Source organism: Sus scrofa, chromosome 16, assembly GCF_000003025.6.
Source record: "Sus scrofa isolate TJ Tabasco breed Duroc chromosome 16, Sscrofa11.1, whole genome shotgun sequence".
Lineage (NCBI taxonomy): Eukaryota > Metazoa > Chordata > Mammalia > Artiodactyla > Suidae > Sus > Sus scrofa.
In genome coordinates, this window is record NC_010458.4 from 63,019,470 (window position 1) to 63,045,949 (window position 26,480).

Sequence of the window (26,480 nt, forward strand, 5' to 3'; positions counted from 1 at the left end):
GTACGGTACTGGCATAAAGACAGAAATATAGATCAGTGGAACAGGGTAGAAAGCCCAGAATTCAACCCACGCACCTACAGCCAACTAATCTATGACAAAGGAGGCAAGAATATACAATGGAGAAAGGACAGCTTCTTCAATAAGTGGTGCTGGGAAAACTGGACAGCCAATGGAAAAGAAGGAAATTAGAACACTCCCTAACACCATACACAAAAATAAACTCAAAATGGATCAAAGACCTAGATATAAGACCAGACACCATAAAAGTCTTAGAGGAAAACATAGGCCAAACACTCTCTGACATAAATGACAGCAACATCTTCTCAGATCCACCTCCTACAGTAATGACAATAAAAACAAAAATAAACAAATGGGACTTAACTAAACTTAAAATTTTCTTGGCGTTCCTGTCATGGCGCAGCAGAAATGAATCTGACTAGGAACCATGAGGTTTCGGGTTCAATCCCTGCCTCACTCAGTGGGTTAAGGATCCAGCGTTGCTGAGAGCTGCGGTATAGGTTGCAAACTCAGATTTGTCATTGCTGTGGCTCTGATGTATGCAGGCAGCTGTAGCTCCAATTCGACACCTAGCCTGAGAACCTCTATATGCCACACCTGTGGCCCTAAAAAGCAAAAAAAAAAAAAAAAAAAAAAAAAAAAGTTTCTGCACAGCAAAGGAAACCCTAAACAACACAAAAAGACAACCCACAGAATGGGAGAAAATATTTGCAAATGAAGCGACTGACAAGGGATTAATCTCCAAACTTTATAAACAGCTCAATGCCAAAAAAGCAAACAACCCATCAAAAAATGGACAGAAGATCTAAACAGACAGTTCTCCAAAGAAGACATACAGATGGCCAAAAAACACATGAAAAGATGTTCACATCACTCATCATTAGAGACATGCAAATCAAAACCACTAGGAGGTGCCACCTTACACCAGCCAGAAAGAATGGCCATCATCAAAAAGTCTGCAAACAATCAATGCTGAAGAGGGTGTGGAGAAAAGGAAACCCTATTGCACTGTTGGTGGGAATGTAAATTGGCGCAACCACTGTGGAAAACAGTATGGAGATTCCTCAGAAAACTCAAAATAGAACTACCATTCGATCCAACAATCCCACTCCTGGACAACTACCCAGAGAAAACCATGACTCAAAAAGATACATGTACTCCAATGTTCATTGCAGCACCATATAGAATAGCCAAGACATGGAAACAACCTAAACGTCCATCGACAGAGGAGTGGCTGAAGAAGATGTGATACAGATACATATACAGAATGGAATATCACTCAGCCATTAAAAGGAAAGAAATAACAGCATCTGCAGCAACCTGGATGGACCTAGAAACTATCATGCTAAGTGAAGTCAGTCAGACAGTGAGACACCAACATCATATGCTATCACACACATGTGAATCTAAAAAAAAAAAAAAAAAAAAAAAAAGGACACAATGTACTTCTTCGCAGAACAGATATTGATTCACAGACTTTGAGAAACTTATGGTTTCCAAATGAGGCAGGTTGGGGGTGGGGGGATGCACTGGAGATTTGGGATGGAAATGCTGTAAGATGTGGTTGTGATGATTGTCATAAAATTATAAAAAAGAAAAAAAAAAACAGCAACTAAGATAAAAGTGGCTTTGTCCTGATATGCTGGTGATTTGGCAGGTAAAAAGCAGGTTCAGGTCCTTCTTGGCACATAACCTAGATTAGTAGTTCTCAGGTGGGCTATACATCAGAATCATCTGTGGGGTTTTTACAGGTGCAAATGCCGAATCAGTGTCTGAGGTGAGAGCATGAAGTGCTTATTCTGATGAATACCTGTGTTGCTAGTCACTCAACTAGACCATATAGAAATGTGGAAACCTGGCCCAGTTTAACAACTTGTAACTGAACAGGGTGAAGAGAAGACCTTATTGCACAACGGGGTTGAACACTGAATCAAGGAACAGAATTGCTTTTACTCTACAGTGACATGGGCTTGTTGGATAATTACTGCTAATTATGTGTATTACATGTCAAGCACAGCATTATACGCATATATCAATAATTCTTGGAATTCCCGTCATGGCTCAGTGGTTAACAAATCCGACTAGGAACCATGAGGTTGCGGGTTCGGTCCCTGGCCTTGCCCATTGGGTTAAGGATCCAGCATTGCCGTGAGCTGTGGTGTAGGTCGCAGATGCTGTGGTGTAGGATCTCACGTTGCTGGCTCTGGCGTAGGCCGGTGGCTACAGCTCCGATTAGACCCCTAGCCTGGGAACCTTCATATGCTGTGGGAAGGGGCCTAGAAAAAGGCAAAAAGACAAAAAAAAATGATAATAGTTCTTCCAGGTTTTTTCTGAGACAAAAGTTATCACTGCTCCCTTTTTATTGATATGGAACCTGTAATTAGTGACTTGCCAAAGGAAGGAATGGACTGTGATGCCAGATCTGTCCAAACACTACTGGCCTCCAAAGGAGAGGACAGTGTTTCCAATTTGTTTTCAGTATTCTTCAGAGTGAGGCTCAGCTCTTTAATACCCACCTTGACAAAATGTTACAATAAACCACTCTTCAGTAAACAATGAGCAATATCCTCTACAGCAGTTTCCTGGAGGAAATTGAGATGAACTAAGTGAAGAAGGCACCGAAAACTGTACTATGCCTTAAGAATTAAAATGTCTTCTTCTCTCTCTCTCTCTTTTTTTTTTTTTTTTTTTTTTTTTTTTTTTTGTCTTTTTGCCATTTCTTGGGCTGTTCCCGTGGCATATGGAGGTTCCCAGGCTAGGGGTCCAATCAGAGCTGTAGCCACCAGCCTACACCAGAGCCAGAGCCAGAGCAACGCGGGATCCGAGCCGCGTCTGCAACCCACACCACAGCTCACGGCAATGCCGGATCGTTAACCCACTGAGCAAGGACAGGGATCAAACCCGCAACTTCATGGTTCCTAGTCAGATTCGTTAACCACTGCGCCACGACGGGAATTCCATGTCTTCTTCTCTTGAAAAAAAAAAAAATGTTAAATGTATCCACATAGGTGGGAATTAACTGGCTATGATGAGCTCACCTAGGGCGAGAAGACAAGGTGGGAAAAGAAGAGGGCCTAGGACAAGACTTGAAGGACCAGAACATTTAATGGCAGAGGAAGATGAACCCTAAGAGAAATTAAGGAGAGACCAAAGAGACAGAAGGAAAAGCAGAATAGTGTTTTTAACCAAGTGAAGAGCATAATTCAAGAAAGAAGAAATGGCTAGTGGCATCAAGTGCTGATTAGGGGTCATTTAAGATGAAGACTGGGAGTTCCCGTTATGGTGCAACGGGTTATGAACCCAACTAGTATGCAGGTTTGATCCCTGGGTTAAGGATCAAGCGTTGTTGCGAGCTGTGATGTGGATCAAAGACGTGGCTCAGATTCTGCATTGCTGTGGCTATAGTGAAGGACGGCAGCTGCAGCTCTGATTTGACCCCTAGCCTCAGAACTTCATATGCCCACAGGTTTGGCCCTGGAAGGCTAAGTAAGTAAGTAAGTAAGCAAGTAAATAAATAAATAAATAAGTAAGTAAGTAAAATCTGACAAAAATCCATCAGATTAGCAGCAGAGGTCATCCATGACCTTGGATCAGAGCATCACATTCTAGATCCTTTCCAACACAGGGTCTTCCCTGTACCTTGTCCGCATTATCAACCAAGGTTCAAAATGGACCTCAAAGGAGAAACCAGCCATTCATGGGGTCCAGAACACTACAGCTGTATCAACATGACAGTTTGAGGCTTCAGCTAAGCCAGCTTTCTGGAGCTACCTGCTCCCCGCTGCATACCAAGAAATCCTATCTACCAAGACTGGTTTCCTCCAGATCACAGATGGCAAATACACAGCTAACCTGTTAGCACCCACCAAACCCAGGGCCACATCAGACATCACGATCCAAGTCCCCACTTAAAACCATGTGCCTCTGGGGGTCGCTGTCTCTCCTTGTCATGTTCCAGGATGGCTGTACAGTTCTGAATCCTGGATGCCCTGCCCACCTCATTGTCCCCCATTCCCCATCCTCCCCTGAGGGAGGGAAGAGAGAAGAGGAGACGGAGATGAGGCACATTTGTCACCACACTCCCTGTCTCTCCATCCCTGGATGCTCTCAGCCCTCAGCCAGACTGTGGCATCTATTCCCAATATTGATGTGATTCGCAGTGATTTGCTTTGGAAATCAAAGCTTGGGGATTGTTGGCGCTATCTGGAAAGCAGAACCTGTCCCATGGAGGCGGGAACGACTCTGCATCCAGCAGAGCTGAGTTTGTTTGGCTTGTCCTGTGAGACCTGAACACACTGAGTCCTGCCCAGCACGGAGGAGGCTGTGCCTCCTAGGCGCCCTGACTTGGAAGGATAATAAGCCGAACAAAGGAGCAGATGATCAGGGAGGCTTATTTGCAGTGGGAACGGTTTATATTTAGCCATCTTGTGACTGGGCTGCAGGTTCTGTGTGGCAGTCGCCTTTGGGAAATTCAATCCTGGGGGACACAGAGGTGGAGCAGATCTGAGAGAGAGGAAGGAGGGGTTTAAAAATGCCGCTTTAGGGCAGAGGAAGGAGGGTCAGACCAAATCTGTCCAAGAGCAAGCAGGGGGAACAGTATTTTGGACACTAACTTGTAGAGACATGAAAGAGAATATAAAAATGTGTAAGAGGGGGCATTTTTCTTAACAATCTATAAACTGCCAGGCACTGAAGTGTGATGGTCCCTCTTCTTCCCTTGCTGGCTACCATCAATAAGCCTGCCAGGGGTGGCCACTCAGAAAACCTGAATGCTAGCTCTGGTCGGCCACCAGCTAGAAGCCATGTCCCTGCTCTGCAAAATGAAAGGGCTAGAGAGGATGAGCCCTGAGATGCCATGCCCTGCCCCCACCCCCACCCCAACAAGATGAAAAGAGGATGTGGGGTGGGTGGAGAGCTGCGGGTTAAAACTGTGGGGCAGTCATAACTGGAATATTCTGCAATCATTACAAGTTGCGGTCCTGATGCCACCCAACCAAAAACGAACTTCCATTAAAATGTATGTCAACACTAAAATAATCTTTAGAGAGAAACAAATCATGGTGCTGATCTATATTAAGTGAGAGGGAAAGTATCTATAACATCCTGCTAAGTGGGAATGGCAGCGGCTGGGAGGGGAGAGAGCCCTCATTGGAGGCGGGAGGGCTCCCAGAAGGTTCTCCAGGCGAAAGGAATCCAAGGTGAGCCTCCCCTTGCCCCAGCTGACCTCTCCCATCCTGTATTTTGGGACTAAGTTGTGAATCGCAGAAACTGGTGCTGCCAGAGAAAGGAAGTGTTTAGATATGGGTTTTGTTGTTGCTGCTTTTGATTTGTTTGGGTTTTTTGGTCCCTGTGATGGTTCACAGCTAAGAGCAGGGGAAGGAAAGCCTTCCACCATCTACCCAGCCCAATTCTGCAGTGTGGGTGTGGACAGCACAGGCCCTCAGGGGCCAGGCCCATAGGCTACTCTTAGTACCAGACTTCTCAGTGGGGTCTCCCAGAGATAGTCTTGTCTGGGCATAAATCAAATTCTAGAATGACAAGGCAGAAAGGGGCCTTCAATATCATGCCTCAGTCCCAGAGCAGTCCTGTTTCCACACTATTCTCAAGGTGGCAGCCACTGAGCCAGTTCAATAAGGTTCTGGATTCCAGGATAATGGAGTGCTTAATTTGAGTTGCAGGGAGAGACTTGCTTCTCGCAGATATTCACCAGTCTCTCATATCAAAGCCAAATGCCTCACCCCTATCAAAGGCAAAGAGGATTCTGACTGTCATGGTGTCATTTGAAAGAGCCAAGAGCATCTCTCTCACCACTTGCCAGAACTCCACCCCAAGCTCCTCATTCCTTTGTGGTAAAGAATAGTCATCTGCTAAAATGAAAGGCGGTATGAGTCAGGAAAACAGAACTCCCTCGGGGAAAGAGCCCCCCAGATCAGAAATTCCACAAGGAGGCATTTAAGGGGGCAGTTCTGAATTCACTCTTAACATTCTTCACCACTTGGATTCTTTGAATCACAAGAGACTTTTCACATCCTGTCATCCTTTTATAAAGGAGCAACTTTAGGCCCAGAGAGGGGATGTTCTTAAGCAGGATTACACAGCACACTGAGAAGGACTGGGGCCCTCCAGTCCCTTTCCACATGGTGAAGGACACAAAGCTTAAATTCTAAGCCAAGACCCCATTCCTTTGTTTTACAGACAATAGGAACCACCCCCACTAGAAGGGGTGGTTTTTAAAATTTCTCAGTTGGTACTAGCATCTGTAGCAATCAAGAGTATGCAGAAGGGAATCATAATTGTAAGCGCACTTGGTGTATCCGAATCGAGACACACAGAGCTTAAGCTTCGGAGCTTGACACACCACCAGCGCAAACCCTGCCGAACTTGTCTGCACTATTACCCGTGGGCTTTCTTTGCTCTCGTCCCAGGATTTTGTCCTTTGCTTTGGCGTTCCTGCCCCCTAGTGGCAGCAAAATTCACTGCAGCCACATTCTTCTACAGAAAAAATGAAAGGGAAATTGGCTAAGTTTGAGGCAGTCTGCGTCCCTCTTTAAAAGAGCAGGTCTGGTTATGATGGAGGGACATTTTAACCTCACACGCAAAGCGAGACTAACTCGACGTTAGCCCATAATGGATTTAAATCTGTGGAGAGGTGAGCCCAGAGCACCAAGGATCCCAGGTTGGAAGTAGATTATATAACTGACTCACAGGCTCATGGGACTAACATGGCCCAAGAACCTGATGGTGCAGGAACCTAAAGGACCTCTTCAGCTGAAAGAGAAGTACAATGGCATGTGGTGCCCCCCAACAGTGGCATGAGTGAATTCAAAGTCCGGCCCCCTTGACTTTGCCCGGGCTCTACCCAATATTCAAAGTAACAGTCCTCACTCTGCCTGGCTCCTTCTGCCCATCTCTGCTCAGTGCATCCCTTTCCTCAGCAGATGAGATGGGTCCTCATCATAGGCTCTCATTCATGGCATCAAGTACTTTTTTTTTTTCTTTCTAAGGCTGTACCTGAGGCATATGGAAGTTCCCAGGCTAGGGGTTAAATTGGAGCTGCAGCTGAGGTCTACAGCCACAGCCACAGCAATGCCAGATATAAGCCATGTCTGCCATCTCTACCACAGCTCAAGGCAATGCCAGATCCTTAACCCATTGAGCGAGACCAGGGATCAAACCTGCATCTTCGTGGATACTAGTTGGGTTAGCTACCACTGAGCCATGACAGGAACTCTGCACCAGGTACTTTTCATAAGACTTTTCATTCACGGTCCTTAAGTCTGTGTTTCTCTGATTATTTTTATGCTCACCCTAAAGTATAAGTTCCATGAGGGCAGACACTGAGGCTACCATATTAACTACTGAGTCTGTGTCCCTAAAAGAGTGATTAGCACATAGGAGGCCCTCAATTAATGTTTTCATTGGAATTGATGAAATCAAGGGTGTTGGTTGAAAGAATGAATTACATCTGTTTACAGAATTTCAAAAACAGATTTCATCTCAGGTGAGCTACAGCTTGGGGTTTCAGGGCTATACAGCCCCAGCCCTGTGATTAGTGCTTTGCTTCACATGTCTTGAGATCCCTCCAAACCTACAAAATGCACAGAAATCTTCTGAGGATGGAGACCTCCCTTGAATATCACCCTAAATTCTCAGCATCATCCTTGGGGCAGGTAGATGGGCAGGTGTCTTTACCATAATTTCATTTGTTAGTGCTCAGCACCACTGACTCAGCTTTCGTTCCTGCTGTGGTGGGAAAAGAGAGTGAGAACCAAAGGACAGCAAGTTGAGAGGCTGTGGGGACATCAGGAGTCCTGACCTTCAGGGCTACCTCTCTCTGTGACCTTGGGTGGTACCTTCCTGCTCAGGCTCTCTGCTGTTTCATTTCTAAAAATCTTAGGTTATGTAACATCAAAGCCACTGGTTTCCAGGTGTCAGAAAATCCAACCTAAACTGCCTTAAGGAAGATACATATTACTCATAAAACTGAAGAGCTGTGAATTCAGGACTCACTGGTCTGGAACATCAAGCAACATCCTCCAAGCCTGGTCTCTCTCCTCCATCCATCAGCTCTGCTTCCCTCTGTGTTGGTCCCTTTGCAGGCAGGTTCCCTGTATGTGGGGTCTCCAGCAGCTCCCACTTTTCATCACCACAGCAGAAAAAAATAGAGGGACTTGCTCTTAGCAGTAGTAGACCAAAATCCCCGGCTGGCCTTGCTGGTCGCTTTGGGACACAGGCTCAGCTGTGAACCCGTTGCTGTGGTCAAGAGAAGTTCTGGGCTCCACCTGAATCACATGGATTGACCCAGCCAGAGAGCAAGCACCCCATGGGTGGTGGAGGGGGGGAGTCAAGGAAGTACTCTCATAATGTAGGGAATATTTGCTAGACACACACACACACACACACACCAAAAAATGGCACTGTGGAATAAGTGTTCTTGAAGGACACTTCCAGCTTTGAATACCCTGATGTGACTCTAATTTGATGTCAGGACAACAGAAAGGAATGGAAAGCTGGAGACATGCTCAGCATGAACCCAACCCCAAACCCTTTTAAAAAGCTGAAATGCCAGCTAAGACCCCTCACCAATTCTGAAGGGAGAGAAGGGGTGACATCAACTGCCCTTAGAAAGCAAGCAGTGATGTTGAACCTCCAGAAGTCAAGGGGCAGAAAATGAGTGGCATTTCGATAACACCACAAAAATGGAACATTTCTATTTCACAAAAAGACGGACACTGTCAGTGAGATTCAAAAAAAAAAAAATCTTATTAAACTTTCCCTTTCACTGCTTCTTTGTATCTCTGGTTGAAATGGAGCAGGATGCAGGTTGCCATGGTGACGGCTGAATTTTAAATAACAGGGCTCAGGAGCTCTGGCTGCTGGCTCTACCGGCCCCAGGCAGGAAACCGTGGGGGAAGGAGAGAAGCAAAGTGAGAAAAGGAAGAAACCTGCTGGGCTTATCCCAGGACATGGTAACTTCTCCAACTTGTTCTCCTTGCACTGAGGAAAAGGCCCCAAAACTGCATAATTGGCTTTTTCAGAGAGGAAGAGAGTGTGGAGCCCAAATGCATAAGGACCAGACTTAAGAAATCACTTTGTACATCCCCTACCTGACTCTTGTGACAATGGATTTCTCCAACACTTACATGCCTTTGCATAAACAATGGGTCCAGCCCAGCCAGGGCTGCTGGAAACCTAACCCTAAGAGAAATGTTGAAAAACAGCCCGAGATTAATAATCCATAGGACTTTTAAGTGAAAGAGGAATTTGCGGTTAGGAGTCCAGTAGATGTCAATTCAAACAGCCCTGACCACAAATTTCAGTTCTGCTCTTCTCTCTAGAACCATCTAAGAATGAAATGGAGAGATTCAAGAAGTGGTGAGGGAGTTCCCGTCGTGGCGCAGTGGTTAACGAATCCAACTAGGAACCATGAGGTTGCGGGTTCGGTCCCTGCCCTTGCTCAGTGGGTTAACGATCCGGCGTTGCCGTGAGCTGTGGTGTAGGTTGCAGACGCGGCTCGGATCCCGCGTTGCTGTGGCTCTGGCGTAGGCCGGTGGCTGCAGCTCCAATTCAACCCCTAGCCTGGGAACCTCCATATGCCGCGGAAGCGGCCCAAGAAATAGCAACAACAACAACAACAAAAAGACAAAAAAAAAAAAAAGAAGTGGTGCGTTTCCCTGGGAATGGACACACCTAAACCTGCATAGGCCAGCAAGGAGTTGACTGATAAGGATGTTTTCAAAAAATTCCATGCATCAGAGATGCCGGACCTGGCTGACAGAGGCTCAGAGGAGCAACGCACCAAAGCCTTCACACCAAATCTTTAAACTCCAGGCCAGGGAGAGGGAAAACCAGGAACTAAGGCCAGAGAGAACCAGCAACCAGGAAGCACAGAAATCAGCTCTGACACCTGAGCGCCTGCCAGGGGACCTGACAGTACAGTCTAGGCACTCGGCCTTGCTCTGCTTGCCCAGCAGATCCCAGGAAGAACTTGCCTTTTCAGCCAGCCCCATCCCTTGTCTCCTGACCAAAACAGCAGACAGCCAAGACCGTGCTAAGTTTGTAAGAGAATGGCTTCTAGAAGTTAAATAATAAGAGTCATAATAGGGAGTTCCCATCCTGGCTCAGTGGTAACAAACCTGACTAGGATCCATGAAGATGCACGTTCGATCCCTGGCCTCACTCACTGGGTTAAGGATCGGGGTTGCCATGAGCTGTGGTGTAGGTCGCAGACACGGCTCAGATCTGGCATTGATGTGGGTGGGGTGTAGGCCACCAACTGTAGCTCCAATTCAACCCCTGGCCTGGGAACTTCCATATACCGCAGGTGTGGCCCCAAAAAGCAAAAATAAATTAATTAAATAGTCATAATAATAATGGTAAAAATAGTCATAATAATAATGGTAAACATTAAGTTTGTTCCCCTAAACTGGAAAGCGGCAGGATTACTAAAGCTGAATGAGTCTGACATTTCCCTCAGAAGCTCGCTGAGCAGAGGCCCCAGAAGAAAGGGGGAAAAGCCAAGGAGTTGGGGCCCCTGGGCCTATGACCTGCATGCCCAGGACCTGCAATCCCCATCCTGTCCCATGCTCAGATGTGGGGATCCAGCAGCTCATTGGTTTCCCATCATCTTTACCCAACAGATGGGAAGGAGCTGGGAGAATGACGGCACCTTAAGAAAGAGATAAAAGTCAGACTCAGAGCAGCAGGAAGCGGTCCAGCATCCATATCCCCAGGCCAGCCTCCTATGTCTTCCAGAACAGAGTTGAGAACTAAAAGGGCACCCAGCACTGGCCTATCATTGACGCTGTCCAGACCTACTGGCCCCTCCCTCCAAGAGTAAGCTTAGATACCAAACCCTCATAAAGTCAGCCCTGCCCCCAGACTCCTACAACATGCACCACACGCATGCACACACACACGCACATACACACACGAACGCATGCACACCTAGAAAAGGGGACTGAAACATCATCAGGCCCTAGAAATAGTGCCCAGGGATCCATACCCCAGGCTTGTCCACCTGTTTGCCCCAATATTAGAGTCTCTGCCTTTGCTTAAGATAGTTTAATCAGGTGCTAGAATCTAGAGATAGGGATATTAAGCAAATCCCAAAGTGGGACCCCAGTCCTAGATGTTACAATTTGTTTCATGACAGACCAGATTTGTAGATCTGCCTCTTATGGCAAGAAGCTCCACGGGAAACTCCTAGACACACGATTAGTGTGTTACGGCCCCACCTCACCATCACCGGCAATGAGGGGCCTAGGACACCACTCCGCCATTGCTCTACCTGACTTACAGAGCCTTCCTCACTCACGCTTCCTCTTTCAGTCTCCTCCCTCCTATAGACTTCACGGCCCTCTACAAGAGCTACCAACTGGTGAGCACACAGCACCCTCCTTGAACACCACCAGGGACAAGCAACTCCCTCCCCAGCAGGCCCAAACCATTCTCAAACCGCACTAACTGCTTGCAAAGCTCTCCCTGAACTGTGTCTCCACAAGTTGTCTAGCTCTAGTTTTAGCCTGTCCTCAAGGGTCTCATTTCACACCTGCCCTGACAGCAAGTCGTCCTGTTGTGCCTTGGTCTTCTCTAGGCCATTGGTTCTCAAACTTGAGCATGTATTTGATGTGAAAAGCTTGCTAAACCACAGAGCACTGGGCCCCACCCCCAGAGTTTCTGATTCAGTAGGCCAGGGGTGGGCCCAGACATTCACATCTCCACAGTGCCACTGTCACCGCTGCTGCTTGGGGATCATACTTCAAGAATCACTGCTCTGGACAAACACCCTCGCAACTTTGAGAACTCCTTCTGTGTGAGATTCCCAGGCTTCTTTACCATTCTGGTCTCTCGTTTTGGGACCTGCTCTGATTTGCCAATATGGAACCCAGGACTAGACAAGGAACATTAAGTAGATGTTTGGGATTACAAGGAACCCTCAGGCCACCTCAAGCAAGAGGTGGTGTTTATAGTGGGCCTAAGAAAAAGAGGAACCCCAGGTTTCTGGCCGGCTTGACTGGACCCCAGGCTGATAAGGCCTCTTGGTAAGAGCAGAGATGGCAGTGTAGCTGGATCACCACCTACAGGACAGGAGATCTCGCTGGTCCCTTAGTTTCAGGGTGACATCTGCTCTCAGGGTTCTTTGCCTCTTCTTCCACCATCTCTGCTGCCACCCGCTAGTTCCTTAGCCCTTCTTCCCTTGTACATTGACTCCACCTCATAGCTTCTGCTTCCTCATTCTTGCTTCTGTTTTCCTATGTTCCTTATGTCCCCTCTTAGCCTCTACAGTGTCTTCTGGGCCTGCCACAACTGCTCGATTTGCTCTTTTTTTCCCAGTTCAAAATCCCAAAAGAAATGAAATAAGGAAAATTGTTCTAGTTTGGATAAAGCTCTTTAAGCAGCCTACAGATTGGTGGAACTTGGGTTCATATCTAATCAGTTGAGGCTGGAAAAGGGTTGGAACATGGGATTTAAGCACGAGATGCATCTTAGAGGGAGATCATAGGAGTGGGCTGCAGTCCACCAGCTACAAACAGGTTTCATCTTGCATGCCACCTCCATTCAAAAACATCAGCTGCCTTAAAGACTATGTTGAGAAGGATTCAGAGACTATGTCTCAGTGCAATGGGATATGATGATTTTGTGTTACCTGCCATAAGCATGCAAACATGAGGCCTCAGCCTGCAAGCCACTTACCTGTCATCCTGGAGTTACAGCATGGGGTCCAGCGAAGGCAAACGAAGTGGAGGCATCATGTTCCTCATTTTGAATTTCCTGCTTCACTTTATAAGGACTAAGGTTCCATTTGCTTGATTAGGCAGCTGGATCGCACCATGGTTTCACAGTGAGTCTTGGCCACACAAAACCTAAACCATTTTCACACCTACTATTAAATCACATTCTCCAATACTACTCAGCCACAAAAAAGAACAAAATAATGCCATTTGCAGCAACGTAGATAGAACTAGAGATTCTCATACTAAGTGAAGTAAGTCAGAAAGAGAAAGACAAATACCATATGATATCACTTATATCTGGAATCTAATATATGGCACAAATGAACCTTTCCACAGAAAAGAAATTCATGGATTTAGAGAACAGACTTGTGGTTACCAAGGAGGAAGGGGAAGGAGTGGGATAGACTGGGAATCTGGGATTAATAGATGCAAACTATTGCCTTTGGAATAGATAAGCAATGAGATCCTGCTGTATAGCACTAGAAACTGTATCTAGTCCGTTGTGATGGAGCATGATAATGTGAGAAAAAAGTGTATGTAGGTATGTGTGACTGAGTCACTTTGCTGTACAGTAGAAAATTGATAGAACATTGTAAGCCAACTATGATGGAAAAAATTAAAATCATTTAAAAACAAATAAACAAATAAATAAAATCACATTCTCCCACCCTATATTGTGCAAAAAAAAAAAAAAGAAAAGGAATCAAATGGTTAAATTTTACATTTTTCCCTAATAAATTTCACTGTTTAATTTAACCTGCCACTCTAGCCTACTGAGATTTTCCTACGATGGTGTCTTTTCTTGGCCTATTTTTTAAATTACTCCTACTATGTCTGCAGCCTCTGTTCATGAAATGAAGGTTAAATGATGAAGTTATCTCCTTTATAAGATTGACACAAACACACTTTTTGGGGTTTTGTTTGTTGTCTTTTTAGGGCTGTACCCACAGCATCTGGAGGTTCCCAGGTTAGGAGTCAAATCAGAGCTGTGGCTACTGGCCTATGCGACAGCCACAGCAATGCCAGATCCGAGCCGCCTCTGTGACCTGCACCACACTCATGGCAACGCCAGATCCTTAACTTACTGAGCAAGGCCAGGGATCGAACCTGCGTCCTCATGGATGCTTATCAGATTCATTTCCTCTGAGCTACAACAGGAACTCTATTTATTTATTTATTTATTTATTTATTTATTTATTTATTTATCTCAGACACACTTTTGATGATTTGTTTCCATGGATCTACTCTGCACCACTTAGAGGACAACTGCTTAGTAATTTCAAGGAATTATTTTAGGCTAACAGGGATCTGTGCATATTTGCTCACTGTGTCCTCAGGGAGGACAACCAAGAACAGTTACACTAGACCATGGAGGAGGTGCCTTTCCTAGAACAATCCCTGTCACTCATTGACTATCTTCTAGGTGGTGGGTGATTTAATACGTTATTTCTAACACTTAAACAACTTTAAGAGGTGGGTTTTATTATCTTTGGCGGGGGAGGGGGGCAGCATGAGACAATTGAGACATAAATGGTGTAATCACTTTCCAGGATGGCACAGCTAGTACATAGTAGGGCTGAATCCCAGCCCTAACTGCCGGACCACAAATCCTGGGTCCCTTCCACTGTGCTCCATGCCTTCTACCTGTTCATGCCTCTCTGAACAATGCCAAACTTGCTGGAAATGACTAAAGGCAGAGAATGGAAGGCAGAAATTAATATAGTTACCCAGGGATCACATTTTTTAAAAGCACCACATATCTCAGGTCTTTATATGTAGGACATATCCATACTTTGGAATATTGCACAATTGCTAAAAAGAATGAGGTACAGGAGTTCCCATTGTGGCTCAGCAGCAATGAACCCGACTAGTAGCCATGAGGATTCAAGTTAGATTCCTGGCCTTGCTCAGTAGGTTAAACCATCTGGCGTTGCTGTGAGCTGTGCTGAATGTCACAGTTGTGGCTCAGATCCAGCGTTGCTGTGGCTGTAGTATAGGCCGGCAGGTGTAGCTCTGATTTGACCCCTAGCCTGTGAACTGCCTGATGCTGCGGGGGTGCAGCCCTAAAGAAACAAACAAACAAAATGAGGTAGATCCACATTATTCATGTAAAGACATCCAAGATGTTCTGTTAAGTATGTCTACTTGGATCCTATTTTTTTAACATTATGTTAACATACGTTGGTAGAAGGTGTAGAGTTATAGGAGACTTCCAGTTTCTATTTTTTTCCTTCCAGTTTTATTGACATACAGCACTGTGTAAGTCTAAGGTATACAGCATAACGATTTGACTGATATACATCATGAAATAATTACCACATTGAGTTTAGTGGAAATCCATCATCTCATATAGATACAAAAGAAAAGAAAAAGAACAAAATATTTTCCTTGTGATGAGAATGCAGGGATTTACTTCAGTCTCTATTATTAACTTTTACATCTTTATTAAATATTTACATTTATGTATTACTTTTGGAACTCAAAAAAAAAGCTTTTAAGAAAACGAAGTGTTAAAATCATCAGTTACCCTTCCCTTAAACTCCCAAATTTCATGCATCTCTAGGATGCATAAAGATCTGAGTCACCTATGTCTGTGGCATAAACTATTAGAAACATACTGTGTCATATAATAAGACCCAAGGTAGGTTAACTGAATTATGACATCCTAAAGCATCTTTGCACTCTCCCACCCCCAGTATAAGACCTGGGTCCCTTTATATCATTACCTGGATGCCACAGTTCTAAGCATCACAAGCTGCTATGATACTGTCCAGTAAAAGAAGAGCCAACTTCTTCTTATGGCGATTCTTTTTAGCAACAAGAACCTATTCTAGAAACATCCACAGCAGATTTCTCACATCCTACTAGAACTGCATTCCACACTCCTGCTAATCCAATCATTGACAAAGGGGACAAGATAATCCAGCCTGGAAGGGACAAATGACTTTCTCAATGGGACTGGAAAGCCCAGCCCCCTTTGAAGCACATGACTTACCTATCTCTGAACAATACTGGGGTTCTATTAACAAGGGGAAAGGCTTGTGGGTACACAACCAATGGCATCACAACTGTTCCCTAAATTAATTATGATACCACACTCCTCTCACCCAGCAATTCTATGTCCCTCCCTGCAGCTGTGTATTCTCAAAAGCACACTGTTTCTGAACCATATATACTAGGTATATAGACTATTTGAATTGTTACTGTATTAGCTAAGTGTTCCTGATTTTGTTACTGTTACTTATACTGACAGGGATATTCATAAAGACTCTGGGATGGGCTGTGGGAAATGTCACTGTAAAGATGATTGAAACACACTGATTAAAAGCCACTAAAGATCTGAAGCCATGGTTCAGTTGATTTCAGAAACAGAATTCTGAAAGCAAGCCAAGCAAATGATTTTTAGTGGTGGTAATATATGGCTCCATTTATCAGGATATACAGGGTTTAACAAGAAGGATTAAACCAAATAGACTTTAGAGGAAAAAGTCAAAAACAGACAGACCTGTCTTGGATGTTTGAAGACATAGCTTTCTACAGGTAGGGCTCAATGTGCTATGCCACCCTTCTGAAAAACTGAAAGAAGGTACCTTTCTGCAGAGTTCAGCATTTTATCCATTTGGGAAGTCATCAAGACAAGTTTCAAGCCCAGCGTTACAAACTGGAGAAATCTCTGACATGGAATCAATGATGTTTCTAGTAGACAAGGTGGCTGAACATGGCTGACAAGGAGAGAGAAGGAAAAAGAGAACCCCCTGACCTTGGATCCACCATTATCTTAATCTCTTCCCCTACCCATCATCACCTCCTGTCTGCTAAAATGCCCTTGGCTTTGACCTGCCCCTTGTGCTAGGTGCCTTAATCTGCCCCTCCCAAGCCACTCTCCACTGTGCTCCACCCTGCTGTGTAGCCCCTAAACCTGGAGGGATGTATCAATGGACTTCCAGTTGGGTTTGGCACTGGCAAGAGATGCATGGGAAGGATTAGAGAGGACTTGGTGAGGTTTGGGTATTTATTCTCCAAGTTCCCTCCCTGTGGGATCCCCTAAGGCCGGCTGTCTCCAAAGTTCTCGGCTCAAGTATGGCAGCCCCTCCACAGTCCTGTCTCCCCGACTCCAGCAGCCCACCCCTCATCTGCCTAGAGGCTTGGAGTGGCAAACGTGCCCTACTATTACTAATCTGAGGTTCTGCGCTACGCCTTGCAGTTTCCCTACACTCTGCCCACAACTCAGTAAATAGTTTCTTTACGAAACGCTGCTTGAGTTACCCTAATTTGAGGGTGCCATCTGTTTCCTGCTGATACCCTCTTGAATTTGATCTTAAATGGGCTAAATGTTTTAGCTTGCTGATATTTCTGTGTTTCTGCCCCCTAAATCACTGCTCTGCACAGTGGCAAAAATCTCAACCTTTCAAGTTGCGTAGAACTGGGTTCATATACCACTCTACGTTTCATAGCTAGAAGACCCCGGGCCAGTCACTTTACCTCTTTGAGTATTTGTTTCTTCATCAGCAAAATGGCAATAAAAATAATAATAACAGCATATACTCATAGAGATCCCATGAGGATAAAATGATACAATAAAGAGTGGTGGGGAGTGTGATGAGTTTATGCCTCGACTAGGTGGAAGCAGCGTTCCCCAGATCTGAGTGATAGCTACCATAAGGAAAACAGTTGTCAGTTCTTCTGATACAGTAAGAATCAAAATCCCTATTTCTATATGAAATCTCCCCTTTACTAGAATATCAGTACCATGAGGACAATAATGAATATTTCACTCATTACTGCATCCCCAGGGACTAGAATAGTGCAAGGCATATAGAAGTGATCAAAAAGTCTTGGTTAAATAACTATTCCAATTTTTAAATATTAGCAACTAGTGAGGACAAATAAACCCAGGGCTGTCCAAGTAATACACAACCATGAGAACAAACATCCCTTAAATTTTATATCCTAAGCACCTCACTCACCTCACCCCAGTCCCAGCCCTGAATAAAACACTCCTATTAATTGCTATTTTAGACTCTGCTCTAGAAAGAACCACAACTGCAAGTTTTCAGTAAATAAATAATGGATCCTTTTTGCATCCCCTACTAATTAGAGAAAGCCATATTTCCAAGAAGTGAAATACAGCCATCATTTTCAGCCTTGCCACTGTGCAGGCCCTAGTTCAGCTCACCTGCAACCGGGCTCTCGATGAACTCACTCAGGGCGGAGAAAAGAGATGCAGCAACTCCAAACAGCTCACAGATAGTCCTCTCTCACTGCCGCAGCCTGAACATATGAACCCAGTGAGCCACAGATTTGTTACCCAGTTTATAAATCCCAAGGAGACAGCTCTCCAGTAAATGACTCGGAGGACACACTGCAGATAAATAATGTATGAAAACCACTTCTATTTTAACAGCACTTTGCTATGACCCTAATATTGATGAAAAATGTTAGCATGTGTTAGATGATGTTATATTCAGTGAGAGATGAGGTTTGACAGACTCTGGGCCACTTCGAGCCTAGGCCAGAGATGTGAGAAACAGCAATTCCCAACTGACAGATGATAGCACCCATATGAAAGTGGCTGCTTGGGTCAGATAAAACCAACACTTTACCTCGGTAAATACCTTGTGTTTGCCACTGATCCAACAGTCCTTACCAAATCCCTCTCATCTAGTCAACTTCTATTCCAAAGGTTAGTAAGTTTTAGTTCCCAGCCTCTTCTTCAGTTGGCAGTGTTCATGTAAACACAATAATTCATGAGTGGATTCTACTGAGTGGAGAAGAGAATTCTGGGAAGAAAATGTTTTTTCCTGAAAAGGGGGCAAAAGTGGTGAGTCATCACCATCGGTTCACACTCTTCCTGCCCTGAATTGGGATGTGAAGTCTAGAACTGCTGCGGCCATTATTTTATTTTATTTTATTTCATTTTATTTTGCTTTGCTTTTTAGGGCCTCATGTTCTGCATGTGGAAGTTCCCAGGAGAGGTGTCAAATTGGAGCTGCAACTGCCAGCCTACACCACACCCACAGCAATACAGGATCCAAGCCGCCTCTGTGACCTACACTACAGCTCACAGCAATGCTGGATCCATAACCCACTGACTGAAGCCAGGGAGCAAACCCATGTCCTCATGGATACTAGTTGGGTTCATTGCTATTGAGCCATGATGGCAACTCCCTGCTGCAGCCATTTGAAACCAAGAGGCATGGAGAAGAGCACTGAAGGGATGGCAGTCTTGATGTCACGGAGCTTCCAAACCAGTATCAAGAGCTGCCCATATGCAGACTGGATGAGAAAAAAATAAAAGCCTATTTGTATAAGGCCCCGTAAGCTGGATGATTCGCTCAATAAAGTGAGTGCATCCTGTTACTTATCTTAACCTCTCTGGGCCTCTGTGGTCTCATCTGTATAATGGGAATAATAACACGAATGGTCATTTTAATGAAAATCTGTCCAAAGTGTTGAACTAGAACTTGGCACATAATAAATCCTTAACACTAGCACCATTACACATTAATAAGAATCTACTAGGCTTTAAAAAAAATACTCTTATAAGTCATCACAAATAATGCCTGAATTGATGTAAGCAAAAGATTAAAAGGAAATTAAGACAGGAGTTCCTGTCGTGGCTCAGCAGTTAATGAGCTCAACTAGTACCCATGAGGACACAGGTTTGATCCCTGGCCTTTCTCGGTGGATTAAGAATCTGGCATTGCTGTGAGCTGTGGTGTAGGCCAGCAGCTGCAGCTCTGATTCAAACCTTTTCCTGGGAACTTTCATATGTCACAGGTATGACCCTAAAAAGACCAAAAAAAAAAAAAAGGAAATAAAGACAGATATATTGTAGGGAGGGGAGCAGCAGATCATATAAGGACATGAGAAAATACTTATGACAAAACATTAAATAACAGAAAAACAGAACACACACACATATGTAAATATACAAATTACACTGAAGGGATGATCTCAACTGTATTTATTAAATTGAAAATGAAAAGAAATAAGCCAAGGAGTCCGAGCTGTGGCACAGTGGGTGAAGGACCCCACATTGCTGCTGAGGCGTGGGTGCAATCCCTGGCCGGCCTGGGAAATTCCTCATGTCATGGGTGTGGCCAAAAAAAACAAGAAAGAAAGAAGTCAAAATGGTAATCTATAAACTTTTGGAGTTTTTTTGCTTTATGATAATTTTCTTAATTTTCCAAATTCCCTGTTTTAAAAAAAAAACTATATTGCATAATAATTTTTTTGATATTTTAAACTTTTTTCTTTTACTTTTCTGCATTTTCAGAATTCTTCCGCAATAAACTCTTACTACTCTTATAATAAAAATAAGCTAAATTTTTTAAAAAAGGAAACACAGTTTTTGCCCAGAGGCAAATGGAATCTGGCCAGTCTTAGTTGTATTGCAAAATCTGGGGCAAAAATACAGTATGGTTTCTTAAAAGCTGCCATCAGTGTAATCTTAATATATTTTAAAGCATAACTGTGTCCCAGGGGGTCATGTATAGGAGCCCCTTCATGCTTACCAAAGACATAGGTGGGGAAATCAGTCAGAGTGGGCTGCAATGCATACTATTTTGTTTTCAGTCACACTAGAGAAACTGAGTCTGGGGAACTTTTTTTTTTCCTACCTTCTAAGTTTACGTGTATTCTTATGGATTTTCCAGATAAAAATTATATTTTTAAAGGTTTTGGATTTGAGGTTTCGCTTCATAGCTAGCTATACAACATAGGAGACAAAATGTGCAAACTTCTGAAGACGCCATTTTTCCATCTCTAAAATTATGGCTCTACTCTCAACATCCCTGGGGAAAGCTATGTTCAGCAAATATAATAACGTGTGTTACAGTGCTTTATACACTGTAAAGCCAGCACAAACTTTAGTGAAAAGAACATAGGCTCTGATTAAGCAGTCTTGGATAACATCCTGGCTGGGACACTTGAGAGCCTGTGAAACTGAAGCAATATATATAACCTCCAGAGCTTCAGTTTTCTCATCTAGAAAATGGAGATATCTTCCTTTGTAGATGATACCTGAAGCATTGTAAACACCTAACATAGGAAAGTTGTAATTATATTCTTTCCCTTTCCCAGGAAAGGAAAAATCAAAACGAGCTCTTCTACTTGGAAGGGCTGCCCCAGGAGGTAGGAGTAGGACTTCCTTCAAAAACAGTTCCTCAAAGCACCTTAATGCCTAGAAGAACAAAGAGGAACTGGGCAAGATGCCTGATGCCCAACCTATCAGAGCATATTTCAATACCCTCTGCCAACCAGACACCCAAGCTCTGAAATATTATCATAAAAGAGGCAAGAGAGTCTAGATGTGAAAAAATATGAAAAAGGAATTGTGAAGGTTAAATTTACATGTCAATTTGACTGGGTACCAAGGTACCCAGAGATTTGGACAAAACCTTGCCCTGGGTATGTCTGTGAAGAAGTTTTTGATGAGATTAGCACTGGAATTGGTAGATTGAGTAAAGCAGACTGCCCTCCCTAGTGTGGGTGGGCCTTATCCAATCCTTGATGGCCTGACCTTCTGAACAGTAGACAAGAAGGCTGACTTCCTGGGAGTGAGACAGAACTCATCCTGCCTGACTGCTGAGCTAGGACATTTTTCCCCCTGCTTTTGAACTCGAACTGAAGCATCAGCTCTTTCTTGGCCTTGAACCTGCTGGCCTTTGGACTAGAACTACACCTTGGTCTTCCTGCATCTCAGGCCTTCAGACATCATAAGCTCTCCTGGGTCTCCCGCTTGCTGCCTCACCCTGCAGATCATGAGACTTGCCAGGTGAGACTCCATAATCACGAGTCAATTCCCTATAATAAATATCTACGTACATATAATCCTATTAGTTCTATCTCTCTGCAGAAATCTCCACCTCAACTAACAGGGGTGTGACAGCTAAGAGGACGTAAGAAACCACTGTGTCCCTAAATCACTGAGTCTTAGCAGCCTCGCAAGTAGATGGACAGCAACTACTGAGTGTGTGTCCAGCTACCCACAATGTCCCAGCAACGCAAGTTGTTAAATCATGACTTCCCCCTGTTATCTAAGGATGGATAATCAATACTTCCACTATTATTATTATTACTCCCAAGGCACCTCTCCAAGAGCATCTGACCTGTTCTCTCCCAAGCACAGAGCCGAAAAGATGATGAATTATGCTCTTGAGACCCCATGGATCGCAGAAGGAAGGGAAAGAATGAGAGGGAAAGAAGAAACATAAGTAAGGATACAGGGGGAAAAGAGTCTGGAGAAGCCTAAAATCATTGCTTAAAATGTTGTTCTCAGACTTCCTTGATGGAATCCCTTGGGTGATGGTGAAAACAGGAGATACTGTGTCTGCAGGTAAAGGGCATCACTTCATAACCTGCCTTAGTTAATAACCACTTCAGCTAATTTTATGCACCTAAAATTTGAACCTTAAAAATCAAGTTCCCTGGTAACTTGGTGGTTTAAGGACCCAGTGTTGTCACTGCTGTGGCTCTAGTTACTGCTGTGGTATGTGTTCAGTTTCTGGCCCAGGAACTTCTGTATGCTGTGAGTGCGGGGGGGGGGGGGGGGGGGGACCAACAACCACTTAGAGATCTACTACTCACCGGTGGAATGATCACTGGTAAGGATCTTGAGGTTTGTGGTCCTGCCCTTCATCTCTCAGAGATCAGTTTTATGGAATATCTACACTGGCACTGGGAGGAGTGGCCAGAATCTTTCATGTCAATATCAGGTGCATTTCAGTTTGGTAGAGTGGGGATGTCCCTTGATTGACACCCACAGTTCAGCCAAAGGGCTTGTTAAAACAGGAATTGATGGCCCCCATGCCCAGAGTTCCTTATTCAGCACAATGAGGGTGGGGCCTTAATGTGCACTTCTAACAAGTCGCCAAGTGATCCTGACGCTGCTGTCTAGGAAACTTAGTTGGAAACCACTGGTTTACACGATAGATGGATTCTTAGAAAGTAGCATATATACACTGAAGGGTCTTTTCCTTTTTATTTAGACAGAAAAGCAGAAATAAGAGGGAACAATCACCTGCTCCCTTACCACCATCCTCTGGACTCCATACACAGACACTTCCCTCTGGAAAAACAATCACACTGTATAATTCTCTATGCCCACCTCCCTCACTGAACACGTCCAGAACTTCCCTACACTCTTGCATGACACACCCTTGCAACATAACTTCTACCAAATGCACAGCACTAGCACTTGTCTAGATTCATCATGATTGTGTGTGAAGTCACCTTCAGTAACTTTATTGTTTTAGTTAAACATGCTCAGTGTAAAGAGCAAACACTAGAGGGAAATCAAAGAAAGGAAAACACATCTTAATACCCACCACCCCAAAGACAAACTCTGTTAATAAACTGACCTGCATCTTTCAAAGCACGTATTTGTTTATGCATTTATAATTTTACATAAATTGAATCCTATAATTCATGCTATTTTTGGATAAATAAGTTTTGATAAAGCAAATACCAAAAAAGTCCTGGGGAAATGTGTTACTTAATGGAATTGCCTATTACCTAATAAAAATCCTCTCAGAAAATGAAACATTCTCTCATATAGTGAATTTTTCCCCCCTCCTCACAGATCCACTGGGTTATTTTTTTTTAATTGTGTGTGTGTGTATTTGTGTCCCATATTTCATTTACCAGGTTTGTTTTAGGAAGGATTCACCTATAATAAGGATGAGCATTTTGAGTTAAGTCTGAGTCTATGGTCTAAGTCCTTGTTCAAAACCCAGATGGTCTGAAGCCCAGAGCATTTGGAGCTTCTCAAGTAAATTCTGGATTTTCTCTAGCATCTAGGATGAAAGACACTGGTCTCTGGTCTCAGCTGAGTTTCACCAGTATTCTGGTTCTAGAATGAGTCACTGGTTAAAGGGCGTGAGCAAAGGGTGGAAGTGGGCAGACTGAGAGAGACGGCGGCAGCCCTCGATAGCATCAGTACAGCCCGGAGAGCCACCCACGTCCAATACCCAAGCTGGGGGCCTTTAGAAGGACCAAGCACCCCTTTGCATCATATAAAGCTGTTTACTTCTTTAGTTGACATCTTTCATTAATTTGTCCTCAATTTTCAGATAAGCCTTGATGTGCAATACACTGAGATCATACACAAAATATACTGAGCCCTGTGCCCAGCATGTAGTGGTCACTCAGGAAACAGTGTCACTGAGAAGACAGCGAGAAGACATGTGCTGTGGGCCTCCCACTTTGTGCCTGCCTCCCCTCTCTGGGCCAGATCACACTTGCATTTTGTAGACATGAGGAGATGGACATTTCAGGGCACCAAGCCCCTCAAAGATGAGCTCCCAAGAGGTAAGAACCCTGGGCTTCCCCTGATGGTAACAGAGGAGAACAGAGGGCGTGACCCACAGTATACAGCTGACCAAAACAGCAACAGGAGAGGAGCTTCAAAACCCTTGTATCCCTTTTCTCTGGGAGAAACTGGGGATCATAGTAAGGTCTTCTCACAACCTCCTTTTGCTACTTGGAATACAAAGTTACCATGTTGCCCTAATGTATTTACAATAGGCAGGAAAGTAGAAATTTACATAAAGGGAGCAGGGACCCATAAGAGGGATATGTTCTTGTTTCTCATCTTAAAAAGGGACCAGTTAGCTCAGCAGTCCATCTCCTTGTCACATTCTGCTAATTCCATCTGAGCCCATGAAGAGGGAAAAAAATCACTACGTGACAGTGCCAAGTGTCTCAAGCTTCATTAAAGTCATTTTCCCCAAGAGTCTCCTATAACAGCATGGAAAGCACTTAGTACAGTACCTGGAACGTTGTGAGTCATCAATAAACTAGGAGAAGCAGCAGCAGCAAGAATGACTTGCCTCAAGCATTCATTTAGCTAGTTGGAACCCCGTTCAGCTAGAGTCCAAGTCTTCTCACAGTTAAACAAGTGCTCTTCCCCTGAACCCACCCTCCCTATTCCTGCAGAGCCTGAGACTTGGCCCTTCTGTCTCCGGTCTTCCAAATTCTCCAGCCGACCTTGGATCTGCTCTCTCCGATGTCCCTCGAGTCCATGATGATAGAGATATCCCAGCTGAAGAACTAAACTTCACAGGTCTGACAATGACACAACCCATGGAATTCAGTTCTCAAAGCTGAGTATACACATAGGCCTTCCAGAGTTGGCACAAAGCCCCCCTCCTCTCGGTCCAGGCCTGACCCAGCCCTGTAAGATACAAGAGAGAAAAGCCAGGTAAACCCAGAGCAGCTGCTTCCCAGGACCAGGTCTAGTCCTGACACTCATGTGAGTCCCTAGCATCTGCTGGATGTGCTTCACACATCATCAAAGACCATTAAACATAGCTGAGCTTTCCCACCTTCTGGCCCTTACACATGCTCTCCCCTTGCCTGGAAAGCTCTTCCCTCTCTTTACACTAACATCCTCAGGTTCTCACCTTCAATGTCACTTCCTCATAGAGGCCATCTATGGCAGACATGGCTAATTGCTGACCCTACCTCTGCTCTCCCCTCTTCTTTAGTAATAGGATCTCTGAGGTTATCACAGAGACCCCAGCTACCTGGTATACGACCTCATGTCCTAGTCAAATGTGACTGAGCTCTGGATGTGAGTAGTAACAGTCAGCTTTCCAGGGCCCCCGTCCACATCACTGCTTGGACTGTAGACATGGCAAAGAGTCACAAGGAGATGAGGGCAGCCCCCTCGAGGGAAAGACAGAGCAACACACCAGAAGATCCCTGAAATTATGGGCTCCCATGTGAATCCCAGACTGCTTACACCTGCACTCCTGTATGAGCAAGAATTCAACATCTACCTTGTTTGAGCCACTGTTATTTGAGGATCTCTGTTGGAGCTCCTGAATGTTATGGCTTTCCTAATATCTCCTCCCCAGTAACCTCCTGCTATTTTCCTTCATAAGATTTGACTCTTCCCCTTCAAAGCACTTAGTAACTACATATAGTTATTTGATTAATATTTATCTCCCCAAAAGAGTACCCTCCTACACTGTTGGTGGGAATGTAAACTGGTACAACCACTATGGAAAACAGTGTGGAAGTACCACAGAAAACTAAATATAGAACTACCATATGATCCAGCAATTCCACTCTTGGGCATATATCCGGACAAAATTTTCATTGAAAAAGATACACGAACCTGTATATTCATCACAGCACTATTCACAATAGCCCAAACATGGAAACAACCCAAATGTCCATCAACAGATGAATGCATTAAGAAGATGTGGTATATATACACAATGGAATACTACTCAGCCATAAAAAAGAACAAAATAATGCCATTTGAAGCAACATGGATGGAACTAGAGACTCTCATACTGAGTGAAGTAAGTCAGAAAGAGAAAGACAAATGCCATATGATATTACTTATATCTGGAATCTAATATATGGCACAAATGAACCTTTCCACAGAAAAGATACTCACGGACTTGGAGAACAAACTTGTGGTTGCTGAGGGGGAGGGGGAGGGAGTGGGATGGACCGGGAGTCTGGGGTTAACAGATGCAAACTGTTCCATTCTGAGTGGATAAGCAATGAGATCCTGTTACATAGCACAGCAAACTATATCTAGTCACTTGTGATGGAACATGATGGAGGATAATGTGAGAAAAAGAGTGTATATAGATATATGACTGAGTCACTTTGCTGTACAGAAGAAATTGATAGAACACTGTAAATTAACTACAATGGAAAAAATAAAATCATACATTAAAATATAATCATATATATTTATCT

General features: G+C 44.2%; 1 long non-coding RNA gene and 1 other non-coding gene across 2 annotated transcripts in view; both read right to left on the reverse strand.

The window, feature by feature from the left end:
• LOC106506539 overlaps window positions 1-13,045 on the reverse strand; it is a 162,165-nt gene extending 149,120 nt beyond the window's left edge. The window contains exon 1 of the long non-coding RNA XR_002339703.1: window positions 12,715-13,045. This is a non-coding gene — a long non-coding RNA (uncharacterized LOC106506539). The remainder of the gene's footprint in view (window positions 1-12,714) is intronic.
• On the reverse strand, window positions 24,792-24,869 carry MIR146A (microRNA 146a). The gene has a single exon (NR_038590.1). It is a non-coding gene; the product is annotated as a microRNA 146a (primary transcript).